We start from the raw sequence: 18,546 nt of genomic DNA, 5'->3' as shown, positions 1-18,546 counted from the left end.
GCTATGGATGATTTGTTGTCCCTATTAGAGGATCAAAATGATAATGTAGAGGAAACTCGACATCCCAAAAAATCAAGATTTAAACCACCTTCTAAATATATGCCCCCTCTCTCATCTGCACCAGAAATTCACAATTTTGTGAAGTGTGTAGAAAGAGAGATTGGGGAATTACAAGTCTGTAGTGTTATAAATGATAATTTGAGTGTAAGTGAAAGGAGATCTCTTTTTGAGTTACTCAATCACAAAGATATCATTTTGAAATCCTCAGATAAAGGAGGCAATCTGGTAGTCATGAATGAACATGACTATGTAGCTGAAGTCCATAGGCAGTTGTCAAACACAACACAGTATGAGTTAACAGAGAGGTCAGCTTTTGACAAATCTTGTAATGAATTGTTATTTATTCTAAATGATGCTCTGAGAGAAGGGCTCATTACACACAAAGAACATGCCTTTATGCATAAGAAATTTCCCATAGTACCCACATTTTATTGCATCCCCAAGCTGCATAAGTGTATGAATAAACCACCGGGACGTCCAATTATCTCGGGCATAGGGGGCCCAATGGAAGGAGCGAGTAGATATATTGATTTCTTTATGAGACCCTTCCTTAGTTCATTGCCCTCCTATGTCCAGGATACTTCGGATGTCCTTAGGAAACTAGATGGTATTGAAGTTGATGATGATACCTGGTTAGTTACTCTTGACGTTGAGTCATTATATTCTTCGATCCCTCATAATGTAGGGATTAGAGCTATCAGATTTTTCCTAGAACAAAGAGGACAGGATTTCCAGGCTCATACAGAGTTTGTCATTTCCTTGCTGCATTTAATATTAAATAATAATATCTTTCAGTTTGATGGAAGATATTATAGACAACTCCAGGGAACAGCCATGGGTGCCACATGCGCCCCCACATATGCCTGTTTACATCTTGGCCTGTGGGAGGCTCGAGAAATATTCTCGTGCTTTGAATCCCTGGTGGAGGCGCATGTGGCACTCTGGCTACATTTTGTGGATGACATCCTACTTTTCTGGAGAGGCAGCAGGGATCTTTTGGAGAATTTTTTGAGCATTTTGAATACAGATAATGGATATAATATTTTCCTCACTAGTGAAATCAGTCGTGATAAAGCTATATTTTTGGATTTATCAATTATTAAGGAAGGGAGACATCTAGTAACCAGGGTACATCGAAAGTCAACAGCCACAAACAGTCTTTTACATGCAAGTAGCCATCATCCTGAAAGTTTAAAAACTGGGATACCGGTGGGCCAGTTCCTCAGACTAAGGAGGAACTGCTCTGTTACAGTACCAACAGTGTACCAAGGGTTAATACCAGGGAACAACGTCCTGCATAGGGAATCAGCAATTCACAAACCCAGCCAGTTTCCCTGCAAACATGAGACCAAGCTCCACCTTTCAGGTTTAAAAAAGAATAACTACTTTATTTGAAGGCAGCACACAGATTTATACACCCTGGCTTCAGGTTACAGAGGGCATTGGTTTAACAGTAAAGCAAACATATGAACAATGCATCAAACCTCTAACAATTGTCTATTCACAGGTAAAACAGATTAACACATTAAGTTAATTTACTGGGAAAGAACGTTTACTCAGACAATCTGATATTGGCCAGTCTAGTTAACATAATCACACAAGGACACAATCAGTTTACCCAGACAGACTCCTGAGACACAATCATATCTGAAACATACATAGAATACATCTTATTACTGAATATAGGAACAGTTCTTATTAGCTATAAAGTCTTTTATGCCCACTTGGTTTATAGAGTCACAATTGCTCCCAAAAGGTGCACTCACACCCTGTACCCATCCTGTATTTATGGATACAGGGTGACATAGGCATAAGACAGAGTTATGAAAGTACATGGGGTGTCCAGCATATAAAATTCCATATTTCCATGCAGTCTCTGGGTATCCTTAAGCCCATGTACCTCCAGCCCAAAGAATGTTCCATAACAGGACCTCCAAGGCACAGTGGCGAGATTGGTCTCGTCACATATCTCCCCTTTTCCAAACAGACTAACAGGGTATCTGACCTCCTGCCGGTCAGTGCCCTGGTTAGTCCAGCAACCCACCCATAAAACACAATTAGTAGAACAGCCCACCCACAATAAATGGTTACTACACTTGAGTACGGGGAAAACTTGTCCATTTCCAGGTGCCTCACTACAGCTGTGTGGGGGACGGGTACGCTGAATTGGTGGGTTGCGAGGTGGGCAGAGACCAGCTGTACTCTGCCCAGGCGCCAGTACTACCATGGAAGTAGCCTGGTGGGAGCCTGGTTGCTGGAGGGGGAGACCGACTGTCTCCCCTTTGGATACATAGCTGTGCTGCTGGAGGGGGAGACCAATCGTCTCCCCTTTGGCTAAACAGCCGTGTTGCTGGGGGACAGGACCATCAAACTCCTCTCCCTCTGGTTTGTCATGCTCGGCTATCCAGGGTATGTACTGTGCCATATACCACCAGAGCGCCTGGTAGGCATGTCAGTTTGCTGGGACAATCCATCTGTATTCCCGTTATGAGAGAGAATTCCTGTCCATACAAACAAGGGTTCAAATTCCTCAGTGCCCAGACCAGGGCCAAACAGTCCTTCAAAATCCCATCAGCTTCTTTACGAGTTTTCTGTACCTGCTCTCTATAGGTATCCACAATCCCTTCATACTGACATAGGGTGCCCTTGAGTTGCTGCACCTCACTATGAGCCAGCGTCAGCTTCTCCTCAAGTGTCACTAAGTTTTTCTTTAATGTTTCATGTTCCACTCTCAAGCTGGTGTTTTCTGCAGTCTGTCGGTGCAGCTTGTCTAGCAGAGATTCCTGTTCTAAACGTGCTTTTTCCTCTGCGCTCCTCTTCTCCTTCATCAGCGCATTGTAACGGGACCTCCACATATCAATAGCGGATAGAGATTTACTGCGCTCAGCGTCCTGGGGCTTAGCAGCAGGTGGGTCAGTCTCTGCTGCACGGATCTGGGCACGGGTAGTCACAGAGTTAACATCAGCGGGACCCATAGGAGCGTAGGCAGAAACAAGGGGGGCCAAGTCATTTCCAAGAAGAACATCAGCAGGTAAGTCCTTCTTGACCCCCACATTCACAGGTCTAGCGCCCACTCCCCAATCCAAATGTACCCTGGCAACAGGTAGGCTGAACACATCGCCCCCTGCTACCCTCACAGCCACAGTGTCTCCAGTGTACTGTTTCTCAGACACCAAGTTCTTTTGAAGCAAGGTCATGGTAGCACCAGTATCCCGTAGACCACTGACCTTCTTCCCATTCACTTTAACCAGTTGCCGGTTATTCCGGTGGGCAGCTTGCACAAGGTCTGCCTCATGTAGGATGCTCCAGCATTCTTGCGCCTCTACGTAGCGGGCCGCAGGCTGAGGATTACGTGGGATTCCGCCGGCGGGTCTTCTCCAGGACTGCGCTTGGTTCGCTGCGTTTAGGGGACACTCTGGTCTTTTGTGCCCTAGTTGCTTACATCTAAAGCACCGAATAGGTTGTGAGTAGCACCGCAGGGCTCTCTGAGGGTAGTTCGTGGCCGGAGGCCGTGTGGTATAGTGGTGCGCCGGGGTTTGGTAACTGGCAGCTGCTGGGGTGACTGGGGGTCTGTACTCCACTCTAGCAGGGGGCTTAGTGGTAGCAGTGTCCAGTTTGCGGGCATCCGTATACTCATCTGCCAAGCGAGCCGCTTCCTGCAGGGTGGAGGGTTTACGGTCCCGAACCCACTCTCGAACTCCTGCGGGTAATTTGTCGAAGCAATGTTCCAACAGGAATAGCTGCAGCACCTCTTCCCCAGATATGGCTTGGCACCCCGCTATCCAGTGAACTGCTGTGCGGTGCACCTTACATGCCCACTCAAGGTAGGAATCTCCAGCTAATTTAACAGTGTCTCTGAACCGTCTCCGGTATGCCTCTGGTGTAACCGCATACCTGGAGAGCAGAGCCTCTTTTACAGTGTTATAATCCCTGACTTCCTCATCTGGAATGGCCCGAAAAGCCTCTCTGGCCCGGCCGGATAATTTTCCAGATAATATCGTGACCCAGTCCTCTGCGGGTACCTTGTGTAGTGCACATTGCCTCTCAAAATCCGCAAGGTACCCATCAATCTCTCCTTCTGTTTCCAGGAAGTTTTTAAAAGCTGCAAAATTTACTTTTCTCTTTTCCATCTTAGTCAGTATTGTAATAATCCCCCTCTTCCTGAGGTTACTGGCTTGTGTAGTTGCTCTTCTGGGCGATAAGGTTCATTCCGTCGCTGCCACCAATGTTACAGTACCAACAGTGTACCAAGGGTTAATACCAGGGAACAACGTCCTGCATAGGGAATCAGCAATTCACAAACCCAGCCAGTTTCCCTGCAAACATGAGACCAAGCTCCACCTTTCAGGTTTAAAAAAGAATAACTACTTTATTTGAAGGCAGCACACAGATTTATACACCCTGGCTTCAGGTTACAGAGGGCATTGGTTTAACAGTAAAGCAAACATATGAACAATGCATCAAACCTCTAACAATTGTCTATTCACAGGTAAAACAGATTAACACATTAAGTTAATTTACTGGGAAAGAACGTTTACTCAGACAATCTGATATTGGCCAGTCTAGTTAACATAATCACACAAGGACACAATCAGTTTACCCAGACAGACTCCTGAGACACAATCATATCTGAAACATACATAGAATACATCTTATTACTGAATATAGGAACAGTTCTTATTAGCTATAAAGTCTTTTATGCCCACTTGGTTTATAGAGTCACAATTGCTCCCAAAAGGTGCACTCACACCCTGTACCCATCCTGTATTTATGGATACAGGTTGACATAGGCATAAGACAGAGTTATGAAAGTACATGGGGTGTCCAGCATATAAAATTCCATATTTCCATGCAGTCTCTGGGTATCCTTAAGCCCATGTACCTCCAGCCCAAAGAATGTTCCATAACAGGACCTCCAAGGCACAGTGGCGAGATTGGTCTCGTCACATGCTCTAATGTCGATGATTTTGAAAAACAAGCTAGAGACATGTCCCGAAGGTTTTTAGAGAGAGGTTACTCGAAAAGACAGGTAAAAAGAGCATGGGCATGAGCTAGAAATAGTGCAAGAAATGATTTGCTGTATAAAAAACGTGTAGCAAGGGAAGATGCTGATAAGGTACGATTGATTACAAGGTTCAATTCACATTGGGGTAAATTGAGGTGCATAATGAAAAAATATTGGCATATGTTAACCATTGATGCTGAGCTAAAAGAATATGTAGGAGACTATCCGCTCTTAACAGCACGTAGAGCCTTGAGCCTTAAGGATAAGCTGGTACAGAGTGAATATAGTAGGAAAAAACCTACATCTACATGGCTAAGTGAAAGAAGTTAATGGCAGGGCTGTAGCCCTTGTGGACATTGTGTGTATTGCAGGTTTATTCAGAAAACCTGCAAATTTGAAACCACAACAGGTAGACAGTATAAGATAAAACAATGGATTACCTGTAATAGCACAGGAGTCATTTACCTCCTACACTGTTCATGTCCCCTTTATTATATAGGGAAAACCAAACGTGACCTGAAAGACCGAGTGAGGGAGCATAGGGATGACATCAAGAACAAGGTGCAAGACAGTCCAGTGGCCAGGCACTTTGAAAGGTATCATAATTCAGATTTTACAATTATGAAAGTGACAGGGATACAACATATCAAACAGCACCGTCGAGGTGGTGATGTAGATACAATGTTACTCCAAAATGAATCCCGCTGGATCTATCGATTAGATACACTGGCTCCAAAAGGTCTAAATGAAAAAATAGATTTCTCATGCTTTCTCTAAGGGGGAGTGGTCTATCTTTACAAAAGGTTTATTTTTTTTTAATTCTGGCTAGCCATAAGATAAGCATAATGGTTATACTATATCATCTCTCCCAAGGTTGTGATAAAAAGTGTCAAAAGCTATGTTACAATGTATTTAGTGGGAGCTAGATTGCCAATTCCAGAAACACAATTCCCCATTTTCTGTTTGTGCAGGGATAGAATTAAAATGTATGTGCGCAGATTGTGTTTTAAAATGTTCATGATATGGTTGCTGTATTATGATGTTCTGTGAAAATGTTAATTAATGTTAGAACAGTATATAAAGGCTGTGTCAGCCACTATCAAGCATCCGATGAAGCCCTGAGGTCAGCCCACAAAGGGGAGGGGCGAAACGCGTCATGCCTGACGTTTCATGAGAGCGGCAACTTTTGAAGTAGAGGAATAACTTACCTGGCAGCGGTTAATGGAGTGTCCGTGTTCAAGGTGAATTTGTTTTACCAGCGCATACAACAGCAGCCTTGGTGCCTTTAAGCTTCTTTCTTGCAATCAAAAAGGTGCAGTGATAAAGAAGAGCCCATTGTGCCGTGGATATACCGGAATCCGGTGCTGTTTAAACTCAGCTTGTCTTGGAACGGATATGGTGGAAATACATCCAGCAGGCTAAAGGAATATTTAATATACCGCGAGTTGTGGTGAGGCTGCTTATATGTTATCAGCTGGTTTACACAGGAACACTGGAACTTTCTTGTGGCAATCTATCCATTATTAAGGAGCGTGTTATATACACTAAGTGCTCCGATTCTGGGACATTTGTTTCTCATTATCTAATGGCAACATTGTTGCAATATTAAACACATAGTTTCAATATTTTTAAGGAAGCGTGTTGTTACACTTATGTGCTTTCTGGATATGTGTAGTAACTATGTGTTAGATTTATCATAGATACCAGGCCTGGTAATGTTTCATTCCTCATTTTAATTGCACATATATGTTTTGGGGTGAATCAATGTCCCTTTAAACAGGGATTTAAGCAAAATAAACCACTTATTTTCTTTGACCTTTGAGTGCCGCCTTGTCATTCTTTTGCATAGCCATAGACAATAATGGCTATGTCTTTTCTTATTTAATATATTGTATATACAGCTTTATGACTGCAGGCACCTGGTCTTTATATTTATATCAATTGTAGAGTGCACACACTCCCTAATTTAATAAAACGTTTGTATATGTGAGTAGTATACATCAGCTTAAACAGTTTGTATATGTGAGTAGTATACATCAGCTTAAACCGTTTGTATATGTGAGCAGTATACATCAGCTTAAACAGTTTGTATATGTGAGTAGTATACATCAGCTAAAACCGTTTGTATATCTGAGTAGTATACATCAGCTTAAACCGTTTGTATATGTGAGTAGTATACATCAGCTTAAACCGTTTGTATATGTGAGGAGTGTCAAGGTATATGTGAGGTTAATAAATATATATTTTAATCATATATTTCAAGATTAATAAATCTGTATCTTTGATCAGATATTTCACTGATCAGTAGAAAATAACTCATTGCATTCAGAAGAACTGACTTCAAACAGGTTTAATTCTCCCCCACTTCTTCAATTACACAGGAAACTAATAAAAATTACTTTAAAAGAGAAATTCCTAGTTAAAGTGGGAACAATAGAACATTTGGTTTAATTAAAAATGTAACCACAGTTTCAGAAACCATATGTGTGATTGCTTGGGAATGTGAGATAAAATCTATTTACCCCTCCCAATGTACCTAAAAATCTAGCTCAGGTGACAAATCTGGTGAGAGTTTCAGCGTTTGCACTTAGGTGCAGGGGACCCCATGTGGTGAGTAAGAGACAAAAAGTCTGGAAGCTGAATACTGAAAGGGCAGTGAAGACATTAGGATAACAGCACATGGTTTCAAAACAACTGTAATTAGATTTTAAATAAAAATAAATACATTTTTGCAAAGGGAACAATACTAGTTTCATATGTGTTTGGAATAATTCAAATAACCCAGATAGGTATATATTTGGGACTGAGACATTTTATATTAAATGAATGATTGCTATGTTGAGTAATGACTACATCAAATACATATGAATGCTTGGATCATTTCTAATAATTATTTCTATTTTTATTGCAGACAACCATTGGTCATGTGCATCAATCTATGCACTTAGAAATAGGTGCACTAAATACCTCAGCCTCTGTGTTTTTAAGAACATGAATAGATATTTGTGAAACTAAAAAAAAATAAAAATAATAAATGACACATATTACTTTATTTCAGATGGAATGCCTGCGTGAGATGAAATAAGTCATATCATATGAATGTACAATAAATGTTTATAACGTTTTAAATACATCTCTTAAAATATAGTGAGATGAAGATATGGAAGTTACTTTGATGTGATATGACTATGAAATATAAACTTTCTGTTAGGCTAAATGAAATATAAATTATTTTAATATAATGTTAGATTTATTTGATGTTTCATATCAAAATGATCAGAAAATTCATTAAGATATAACGTATCCAAAACAAATATTGTGAATAGTTGTTGCAGTAAATTATGATAAAATGAATAACCATTTCATAGAAATACTGATTTAAGTTTGTTCAAATGTTTAGAAATGGTATTGATGCATATCATTGCTGTGTCTGTTTATAATGCTGCCACCCGGTGTTGGCATACGAGAACTACAACCAAAAGGCTTTTTGGCTGTTAAAAATAAGATATTCCAATTATCCAATGACAAGGGACAAGGCTCCGTGGGCGTTTCCAATACTCACCAATGACTGATAAATAATCAAAAAAGGGGAGGGGTGAAATCAGATGATTTAAACCCCAGCATAGAGACTGATCAGGGGTTGTTGGCTGACTCCTGAAGGAAATAACTACTGTGGTTATTATTAAAGCACACACCTACTATTGGACTCCATATGCATTATCCCCAATTTTGAATTTCTGAGGTGAAATTGGATCTGTTGAAAAAGATTGGAAACTGGATTGCTGTTTATTTGGTGATGTATACAAGGTTTTATTGTAAGATAAGTTATATGCATAGCCATTACAGTTAATAGATTTAAAGAGCAGATTGTACTTTTAAACTGTGTGTCATTGTTTTAGATAGCTCTTAGCCTGCCTATTTGTATGCAAGCATTTAAAGTAAGCATTTACTATTGCTGTATGTAGCAGAGTTAAAGAAATAGTTTGGATTTTAAGTTAGCATTTCATAGCCTATGTATTGTTAACTAATCCCAATCTTAAATTGTTTATCTATGCAAATATATAATAATAATTCAGAAGTGTATATTGTATTTTAAATTGGTAGTCACAGCCTATATATTGTTTAAATCTGTATCTGATTTGTTAAGTAACTCATCTGTGCAAGTTCTGATATTGTAAGTTAATTTTGTATTAGGATAAATTGCAGTTAAATAGCAGAATATATATATATTACCCTATTGATTATAAGCACTGTTGCTTGGATGTTAAAGGCTATTTATAAATAAGGTTGGTTTTAAAGATAAGCGTGTATAAACTTTGCATAGTATATTTAAATAGTTTTCAAGCGCATATAAATTTATTTCATATTCCTTTTATTGCAAATGTATTTAAAAAATGTTCATGGATATTAACTAAATAAAAGAATTCAGATATTTATGTTAATTTTATTTGTTGTCTTAGTAGAAGTATATTGATTGTGGGTTCAGTCTAAAGGAAGATTGTTAAATATATTCCCTGCCATATACTCACACATTGTTTGGAGAATACTGCTAAGATTTTCATAAATATACTGACATAATATATGTAGGCACTGCTGAGATTTATTAATATTCATCATATTTGATATAATATATTTGTAGTAAATAGAAATTATTATAAAAGAGAAAAAAAAAATAGTTTTTTTCATATTTCGATATTAATATTTTGAAGATATAATTTTTGCAAAGTTGAAATATTGATTTTCATATTTCGAGATTGATATTAATATCTTGAAGTATTATTAAAGATTAATTTTTTCATATTTAAAAATTAATCAAAAATATTAATTTTTCATATTTTCAAAGTTAATCAAAAATATAAATTTTTCATATTTCGAAATATTAATTGTTCATATTTCAAAATTAATACTATTTTTTTTTTAAATATAATTTTTTTCTCTCTTTATATTGGCAAAAATTGTATTAGCGTTTTAATTTAACTGAATACTAAACCAATATAATAATGTCTGTAGCCAGAAGCGACTCATTTAATTCCATACATAGCAATGAAATTGGTCCCATTACCATACCTATTACTAAAGGTCAGGTCCTTAAGAAAGATATTTTAAGTTACATTAAAGGGAAGTTAAATATTGCGGGTGAATTAAATGATTTTATGGCTATGCTTGAAACTAGGGCTAAAGCTATTACCGTTAACAATAATATGTGGAATGAAGAGAATGAATTCTTCCAGGAATTATTAATGATTAATCAATGCAAAACTCCCAAAAAGCGAGAGGAACTAATACTAAAATCTTGGCCCCTTTTAATATGCATTATTGACGAAATGTCGTTTTGTGTCATAGACAAACGATTGCAAATACAGGAGCTAGAAAATGGTATTCGTTCCTCGCACAGACGCGAAGAGGGTTTAAAAATAGCCAAAAATAAAATGGATGAATTTGCCCAAAACCTAGCCGCCTTAGATAAGCATAACATCGACTTACTCGCACAGATACAAGATTTAAATAAACAGCTTGTGCAAAGCCAGAGAGAATTAAGCGATTTAAAAAGGTCATATCGCCATAATGAAAACCCTTATATTAACAGTGAGAATAATGCAGATAATGCTAACTCCTTTAGCGAACGCGTCAGGGACGAGATACAGAAATATATGGAACAGTATAGACAAATGACCCCTAACGGGTCAAAAATAGATTTCCCAAATAGGCAGTCACCTCGTGATATAAATCTAGAGGACTGCTGTAGCGCAGCTGGTGCGGGGGAGGGAAACTCTAACAGAGAAGCCCAAAGTAAGTCTGATAAAGTCTATGATTCCCATAAAATAATCACCTTTGTACAACGCGCAGTACCTATATTCTCCAATAAGGGAACAACATCTGTAATTGATCATTTAGATGCTTTTGAAAATGCGTTAGCTATAATGAATGTTACAAGTGAGAAATTGAAAATTGAATTTCTGCCTTGGGTATTTGACAGTAAACATCACAAATTCTTTGCTTCACTAAAGGATATGAATATTCATTCCTGGAATGGGATAAAACGACAATGCAGAAAAGAATTCAGGCAATATCGCACTAAAACTGCCGCAAAAATAGCGGTATATGGTTTAAAGTGTCGTGCGAATCGGAGTCCAATCGAATTCCTTTCTGTATTGAAAAATGCGTACAGTATGGCTGAAGATAATCCCAGATTTGATGGCTCAGAATTTGTAAATTTATTTTTTGAAGCACTGCCTAAACCCATCAAAATTAACTTAGCTAGAGACTTTGATGAAGACTGCTCATTGGAATGGCTGATCAAAGAGAGTACAAAATTATACTCTATTCAGCAGTCCAGTGAACAGGGGGTGAAAAAGGAGTCAAAACCCAAAATTGTAGCAGAAACTAGGGTGTCACCTAACCCCCTCAATTTGGAGTCTAAAAACAGGACCTATGCGGAGGTGGCCAGTCAAAACATTCCATCTCCACAGAGGTCTAACTCTGCCCCCTCCCCTACACAGGTTGAGGCACAGGGAGACTATAACAGAAGTGGGGGACATAATCAGGTGAATAATTACTCACAAAGAGAATACTCACCAAATAATTGGTATCCGCGCAAGGGTAGATGCAATAGACGGCGAAGATATTCTCAGGGTAACCAGACACCCCAGGTATATAATGCTCCCCAAAGTACTAATACTGAGCAAGCTGAACCCCAGGGGCAACCATGCCAGAATAGAAATAGCGGCCCTGATTCTGAGGGAACCCAATGGTCCAGGAATCATTATTATGGGGCACCAAGAGATAGGCCCAGGGGTAGAGGTAACTTGTACAATCAGGTAGATATGCTGTTTACCCAGTTAAATCGGTTGAGCGAACAAATCGCTAATATGAGTCAAAAATCTACGGCTCAGCAACCGAACAATACTTTTTTAGGGGTACAATCAGTGGTCAGCAGTGGACCACAGGCACAGTCATAAATACTGCAGTACCACCTGAAGGGGAGGGGAGAGATATACATGTAGTAATAAATATCAATGATACTAATCATGTTCTCTCCCCACAGACCGAAAATGGACAATTTAGCTGTGATGACAGGCAACCTCAACCGGGAAAAATTAACAAACCTCTTCTTTTGCAGCACTCTCTTAACCTTGTTTCCACAGATGCAGTACAAAAGAATCCAGCCGACCCTGTCATAGAGGAAACAGGTAGGTATGAAGTTTCCTCTGCATCGAATGACACGGCGAATTCAGGTAACACGTGGCGAAGCCCAAAGATGTATGATAACGCCAACTTTATGTGTAGAAAATGCAGGAAGATATTATGTATTAGTTGAGCTGTAAGATTCAGTCTCCAACCCTATCATGGGATTAGTCGATACTGGATCTCAGGCAACTATCTTATCCCACAAGTACTACACACAGCTAAATGAGCTAACACCCCACAAACCTAAAATAAGAGAATTTGACGGTTCTCTAATAGGTGTTGGGGGTGACTCCCTAAAAGTTTACGGTACTGCCTGGTTAAAATTTAAATTGGGGAACAGGGTCATAAGACACCCTGTCATTATAGTGGATCTGCCAACTGATCGTTTAATTATTGGTAGTGATCTCCTGAAGCGATTAAGCACCATAATTGATTGCATAAATAATGTAATTTGGTCACAAGTTAAACGGCCTATCAATTATGAAAAATCTGGTATATCTCGCACCCGACACAGCTGTCACGTGGTGGAAGAGAAACCAGATGCTGTGGAGATTCATTTCAGGAATAACTCTGTACCTGAAATCACTATTCTACAAATAGATGATCAGACTCCTTTTAGTGGCTCTGATGGTAATACTTTTAAAATTTCGCCTGGAAAGATAGCGAATATTTCCCTAGATGGCGATGTATTAACCATATCACTCCACAAGGGGGATCATAAAATCCCTAAGGGGGGAGGCCACGCTCAATTCCTCACAGGGATTGAGAGAGTTAAAGAGGATCTATTTATCCCTATACAAGTGCATGACCTTGGTAAAACCAAGTATGCTAAAATAAACTTAAAACAGGAAGCTAGCTATATAAGCGAAGGTTTATTAGCGCAAATAGCTGAACCTAAAGTGATTAAATATCTTTCTCCCCAAGACCACTGTGTCAACGGCCTGGATGACAGGTCTGAAAGCTATAACATCACAGCTAAGTGCTTATTATCTATCTCTATAGGTAATAAGTCAGTGAAGCACCTGTTTTTAGTTTTAAATACTCCCCATAATCAAATATACATTGGCAATGATATCTTACATAGATATGCCATACAAATAGATTTGGTTAATTCTTGCCTCTGGAGCAGGTTAAAGGAGGACCCTGAAGTATTTCAGGATGAAAATACAGCCCTGAAATCAAACCAGCAATTGCCATATGCTGTGAATATGCAGGTATCTAGCGATGTTATAATTCCTGCTGGGGCTGATAAATTTCTTTTACCCTTACAGGTGAAGAGAGGTCAGAAATTAAAAACTTCTGAAACACTAATTTGCCTCTCCCATAGAATACAAAATCTGGGTGTCACAGTGACCTACACTCCTATGGTGAATATTGGAACTGTTCCAATACATATTGTTGTGCATAACATGACCCCACAGGATATAACATTATCCAAGGGAACTACCATAGGATATGCACTGGAATCAAGTTATTACACTTTTGGATTCCAGAATAATGTAATTGGGCTAATACCTGAAGGATACTTAACTGAAGAACAATTAATAGAACAATCCTTTGCATCTATGCCAGAGGGTCTATTTAATATTCAGTCTATTTATCCCTTCAGCTCAGAGGAAGACATCTGTAAAATTGAATAAGCCTCTCTAGTGTTTGATCAACCAATCAAACAGCAAGATTACCCCAATTCCCAGAGTCATGGGAGCAATGTAAACTATAATCAAGGGGATCTCACCTCTAGGTTGGAAGAAGCCTATGAAATAGGACAGCCTGAAATCTTTCCAGGATTTCAGCAAATAGTCGAAGAGCAAATATCCTTAGCTAATGGCTGTTCCAGCGATGATGAACGCCAACAGCTGCGAGAACTCCTGATGGAGTACAAGGATATTTTTGCTAAGGATTCTTATAACTGTGGTACTACAGACTTGCACATTGCAAGAATACAAACAGATCCCGATGCACCACCTGTATTTGTCAAACAATACAGACTTCCCTTAGCCTCATATGATTCTCTTGCAGAGATCATAAGGAATTTGGAAGAAAGAGGTATTATCAGACAGGTGCACAGCTCTTATAATAATCCTATTCTAGGTGTCCTTAAGCCCAATGGACAATGGCGTTTGTGTGCTGATTTAAGACAGCTAAACAAACGAGTGTACATGTCTGGTTGGCCTGTACCATACATTGACCAGTGCCTTGCACAAATGCAGGGATCCAAAATATTCACTGCCATTGATTGTGCAAAGGGATACTGGACCATAAAGGTACATGAAGAGGACCAATATAAGCTAGCATTCTCCTTCCAAAAGGTCCAATATGCATTTCAAAGACTTCCTTTTGGATACATAAATTCTGGACATGAATTTGCTGTATTCATGCATATGGCTATGTCTGATGCACTGGAAAGGGGGACCTTATCTTATGTTGATGATGTTTTAATCAAAAACACAGACTTTGAAAAACACATCGCAGAGCTTAAACACGTCCTCAGCCATCTTAAAAGGGCCGGTGTCAAATTATCCCTACAAAAAGCTCAATGGTGCCACACTCGTGTAAACTTCTTGGGACATGAAGTTACCTCTGAAGGATTAAATCCCCAGAAGAAAAAGGTGGAAGCTATAGTGAATTCTAAAAACCCAACTAACTTAAAGGAATTGAGATCATTCCTGGGTATGACAAATTATTCTCGCAAATTCATTGATAATTATGCGGAATTAGCTAAACCACTACTACTTCTTCTAAAGAAAGATGTGAAATGGCACTGGAGTGAGTCTCAAGAGACAGCCATCAGAGAGCTGAAGATAAAACTCACTCAATCACCTTGATTAGCGTACCCTGAAGGTGGTAAACCTTTCTTCTTAGAGACAGGTTACACAGATATAAGCATGAGTGCTGTTTTATACCAAAAGCATGATAATTTGAACAAAGCCTTTGCTTATGCGAGCAAAAATAGAAATAAAATTTAGCGATTGCGAAAAAGCCCTCTTATCTACTGTATGGGCTCTAGAAAATTTCTGCAGCTATATACAGGGCGAGAAAATTATTGTAGAAATGGCCCACCAGCCTTTGCTGTATTTGCAAAGTGAAAGAATAAGAGATGGGAATTTGTCAAATAGCCGCATAACAGCATGGACTCTTTCCTTACAAGGCTGGCCATTAGAAATTCGCTACAAGCAGAATAAAAAGAATCCAGTCGCACAAGGGCTTGCTGAGCTCCACGACTGTACTGCTAGAGATCCTGGGGAAGAATTATCAGAAGATGATTTTCTGGAGGAACAATTGCTTTCCCCATATAAAATGTACAATGAGGACCATTGTCAAACATTACCTTGGGTGTATGTTGATGGTTGTTCTTACCATGCCACTATTGATAATGAGCGCAGATTAGTCGCTGGCATTGGTATAACTGGGGCAAATGGATTCCCAAATATATCTTTAGGTTTCAACATTGGACTAAGATCCAGTCAAGTTGCAGAACTAACTGCTGTTTTCAAAACCATTGAAATGGCTATTGAACATGGTATTCATGAATTTGTGATCATAACTGACTCAAATTATGTGCGTGACAGTTTTGTTGAATACCTGCCAACTTGGAAAAGAAATGGCATGCGGAAAAGCAATAACAAACCAGTCAAGCATGGCAAGTTGTTCTGCGAGATTGATAATCTGGTGGTATCCAATGATTTAACCATACACTGGAAAAAGACCAAGGGTCATTCCAGAGTTCTCGGTCCGGATAAGGAAGGCAATGACCTTGCGGATTCATTAGCCAAACAAGGAGCCATAACTGGAGAACTCCTTAATATTGACCACTTAATGGGTGCAATTCAGGTAGAAGCCATTACCAGAAACCAGGCAAAACAACAGAGTGAGCCTAAATTGTTACAATGGAGTCAGGATTCTCCTAGTGAGGACCTGATCACTAGTCAAAAAGAAGACCTCATTGTAGGCGTCTTCTATAAACACATAGAAGATCCTGAAAGCAACCCCATCTCAAAAGATGATTGTATTGGCAAAGAAGATCTTAGAATCTGAATAAAATCTAGATCACAATTCAAGTTACAGGATGGTTTGTTAAGTAGAACCTCCAAAACTGGCATCCAGCAATGGGTAGTACCCACCAAGTTCAGAGGTCTAATGCTTCAACACGCCCATGATGCTCCCACATCCGGTCATCGTGGTGCCAAACTCACGTATGAAATATTGCGTGATTACGCTTTTTGGCCACACATGTTGAAGGATGTTCAAACCTACTGTCAAGGGTGTTTAATCTGCCCACAGTTCCAACCCACTGCACCAACGCATAGAGCGCCATTGCAGAAAAAGGGGATGGTAATGCCATGGTCAGACATACAAATTGATTTTATTGGTCCGGTAACAAGGTCATCAAGAGGTAACAAGTACATGTTAACAGTGACATGCCTGTTCACTAAATGGGTAGAGTGCATTAGTGCACCTAACAATAGTGTGGAAACATGTGCAGCGTTGCTCATCAACCATGTATTTTCCAGATTTGGTTTGCCCCAAAGAATCGAGTCAGATCGGGGGACCCACTTCACTAGCGAAGTGATGACAAAAATGTGGAAAATACTAGGGGTTAAAAGAAAGCTCCATATTGCTTATAGAGCTGCCTCAAGTGGTGGTGTAGAGCGGTACAACCAGTCCATTGTTAAAATCCTCAAAAAGTTTGTGAGTGAAACGGGTAAAGACTGGGATGTAAAACTACCTCTAGTCTTAATGGCATTAAGAGCAACTCCAAGTAGTGCTACCAAAATGTCACCTTTTGAACTGATGACTGGTAGAAGAATGGTTCTACCTCAGCATCTACTGTACCGTACATCAGACCAAAACTTGATAAACGCTGCCAATACACATCAATATGTGGAGAACCTAAGAAAGCACCTGCAATATGCCTTTGCATTTGCTCAAAGGAATTTAGAAAGAGCCGCAACTGCCACTAAAACCTATTATGATCTCAAAACGTCCAAAGAGGAATATGAAATAAATGATAAAGTTTATATTTATAACTTTGGAAGGGATCAGGTTAGGGAGAAGAAATTTATTCCCTCATGGAAAGGTCCTTTTGTCATTACTGACAAAATATCTCCAGTGGCCTATAAAATAAGAATCCCTAAAAATGAAAGTTTCATAGATAAATGGGTCCATATCAATCAATTGCGGGCATGTAATCCCAGATCCCAACTGCAAGTCATAGAGGGAGAATGAAGTGTCATATCCCCAAATGCACTAAAGACATACTGTAGTTTAAAGATGACCAGCTGATGAACGTGAAGGCTCAAAAATGACAGACTTTCTACATAGAAGACTGTCTATGATGTGTACGGTCAACATCCTCACCAAATACCATTGACTTTAGGCCAATTTAAATACATGTGTCCTACATCTATTTAAAATTGGAAGGGGGATTTATGTCAAGGTATATGTGAGGTTAATAAATATATATTTTAATCATATATTTCAAGATTAATAAATCTGTATCTTTGATCAGATATTTCCCTGATCAGTAGAAAATAACTCATTGCATTCAGAAGAACTGACTTCAAACAGGTTTAATTCTCCCCCACTTCTTCAATTACACAGGAAACTAATAAAAATTACTTTAAAAGAGAAATTCCTAGTTAAAGTGGGAACAATAGAACATTTGGTTTAATTAAAAATGTAACCACAGTTTCAGAAACCATATGTGTGATTGCTTGGGAATGTGAGATAAAATCTATTTACCCCTCCCAATGTACCTAAAAATCTAGCTCAGGTGACAAATCTGGTGAGAGTTTCAGCGTTTGCACTTAGGTGCAGGGGACCCCATGTGGTGAGTAAGAGACAAAAAGTCTGGAAGCTGAATACTGAAAGGGCAGTGAAGACATTAGGATAACAGCACATGGTTTCAAAACAACTGTACTTAGATTTTAAATAAAAATAAATACATTTTTGCAAAGGGAACAATACTAGTTTCATATGTGTTTGGAATAATTCAAATAACCCAGATAGGTATATATTTGGGACTGAGACATTTTATATTAAATGAATGATTGCTATGTTGAGTAATGACTACATCAAATACATATGAATGCTTGGATCATTTCTAATAATTATTTCTATTTTTATTGCAGACAACCATTGGTCATGGGCATCAATCTATGCACTTAGAAATAGGTGCACTAAATACCTCAGCCTCTGTGTTTTTAAGAACATGAATAGATATTTGTGAAACTAAAAAAAAAACTAAAAATAATAAATGACACTTATTACTTTATTTCAGATGGAATGCCTGC

The sequence above is a fragment of the Bombina bombina genome, chromosome 6 (genome assembly GCF_027579735.1).
Source record: "Bombina bombina isolate aBomBom1 chromosome 6, aBomBom1.pri, whole genome shotgun sequence".
Classification (NCBI taxonomy): domain Eukaryota; kingdom Metazoa; phylum Chordata; class Amphibia; order Anura; family Bombinatoridae; genus Bombina; species Bombina bombina.
This window is presented reverse-complemented; position numbering follows the sequence as displayed.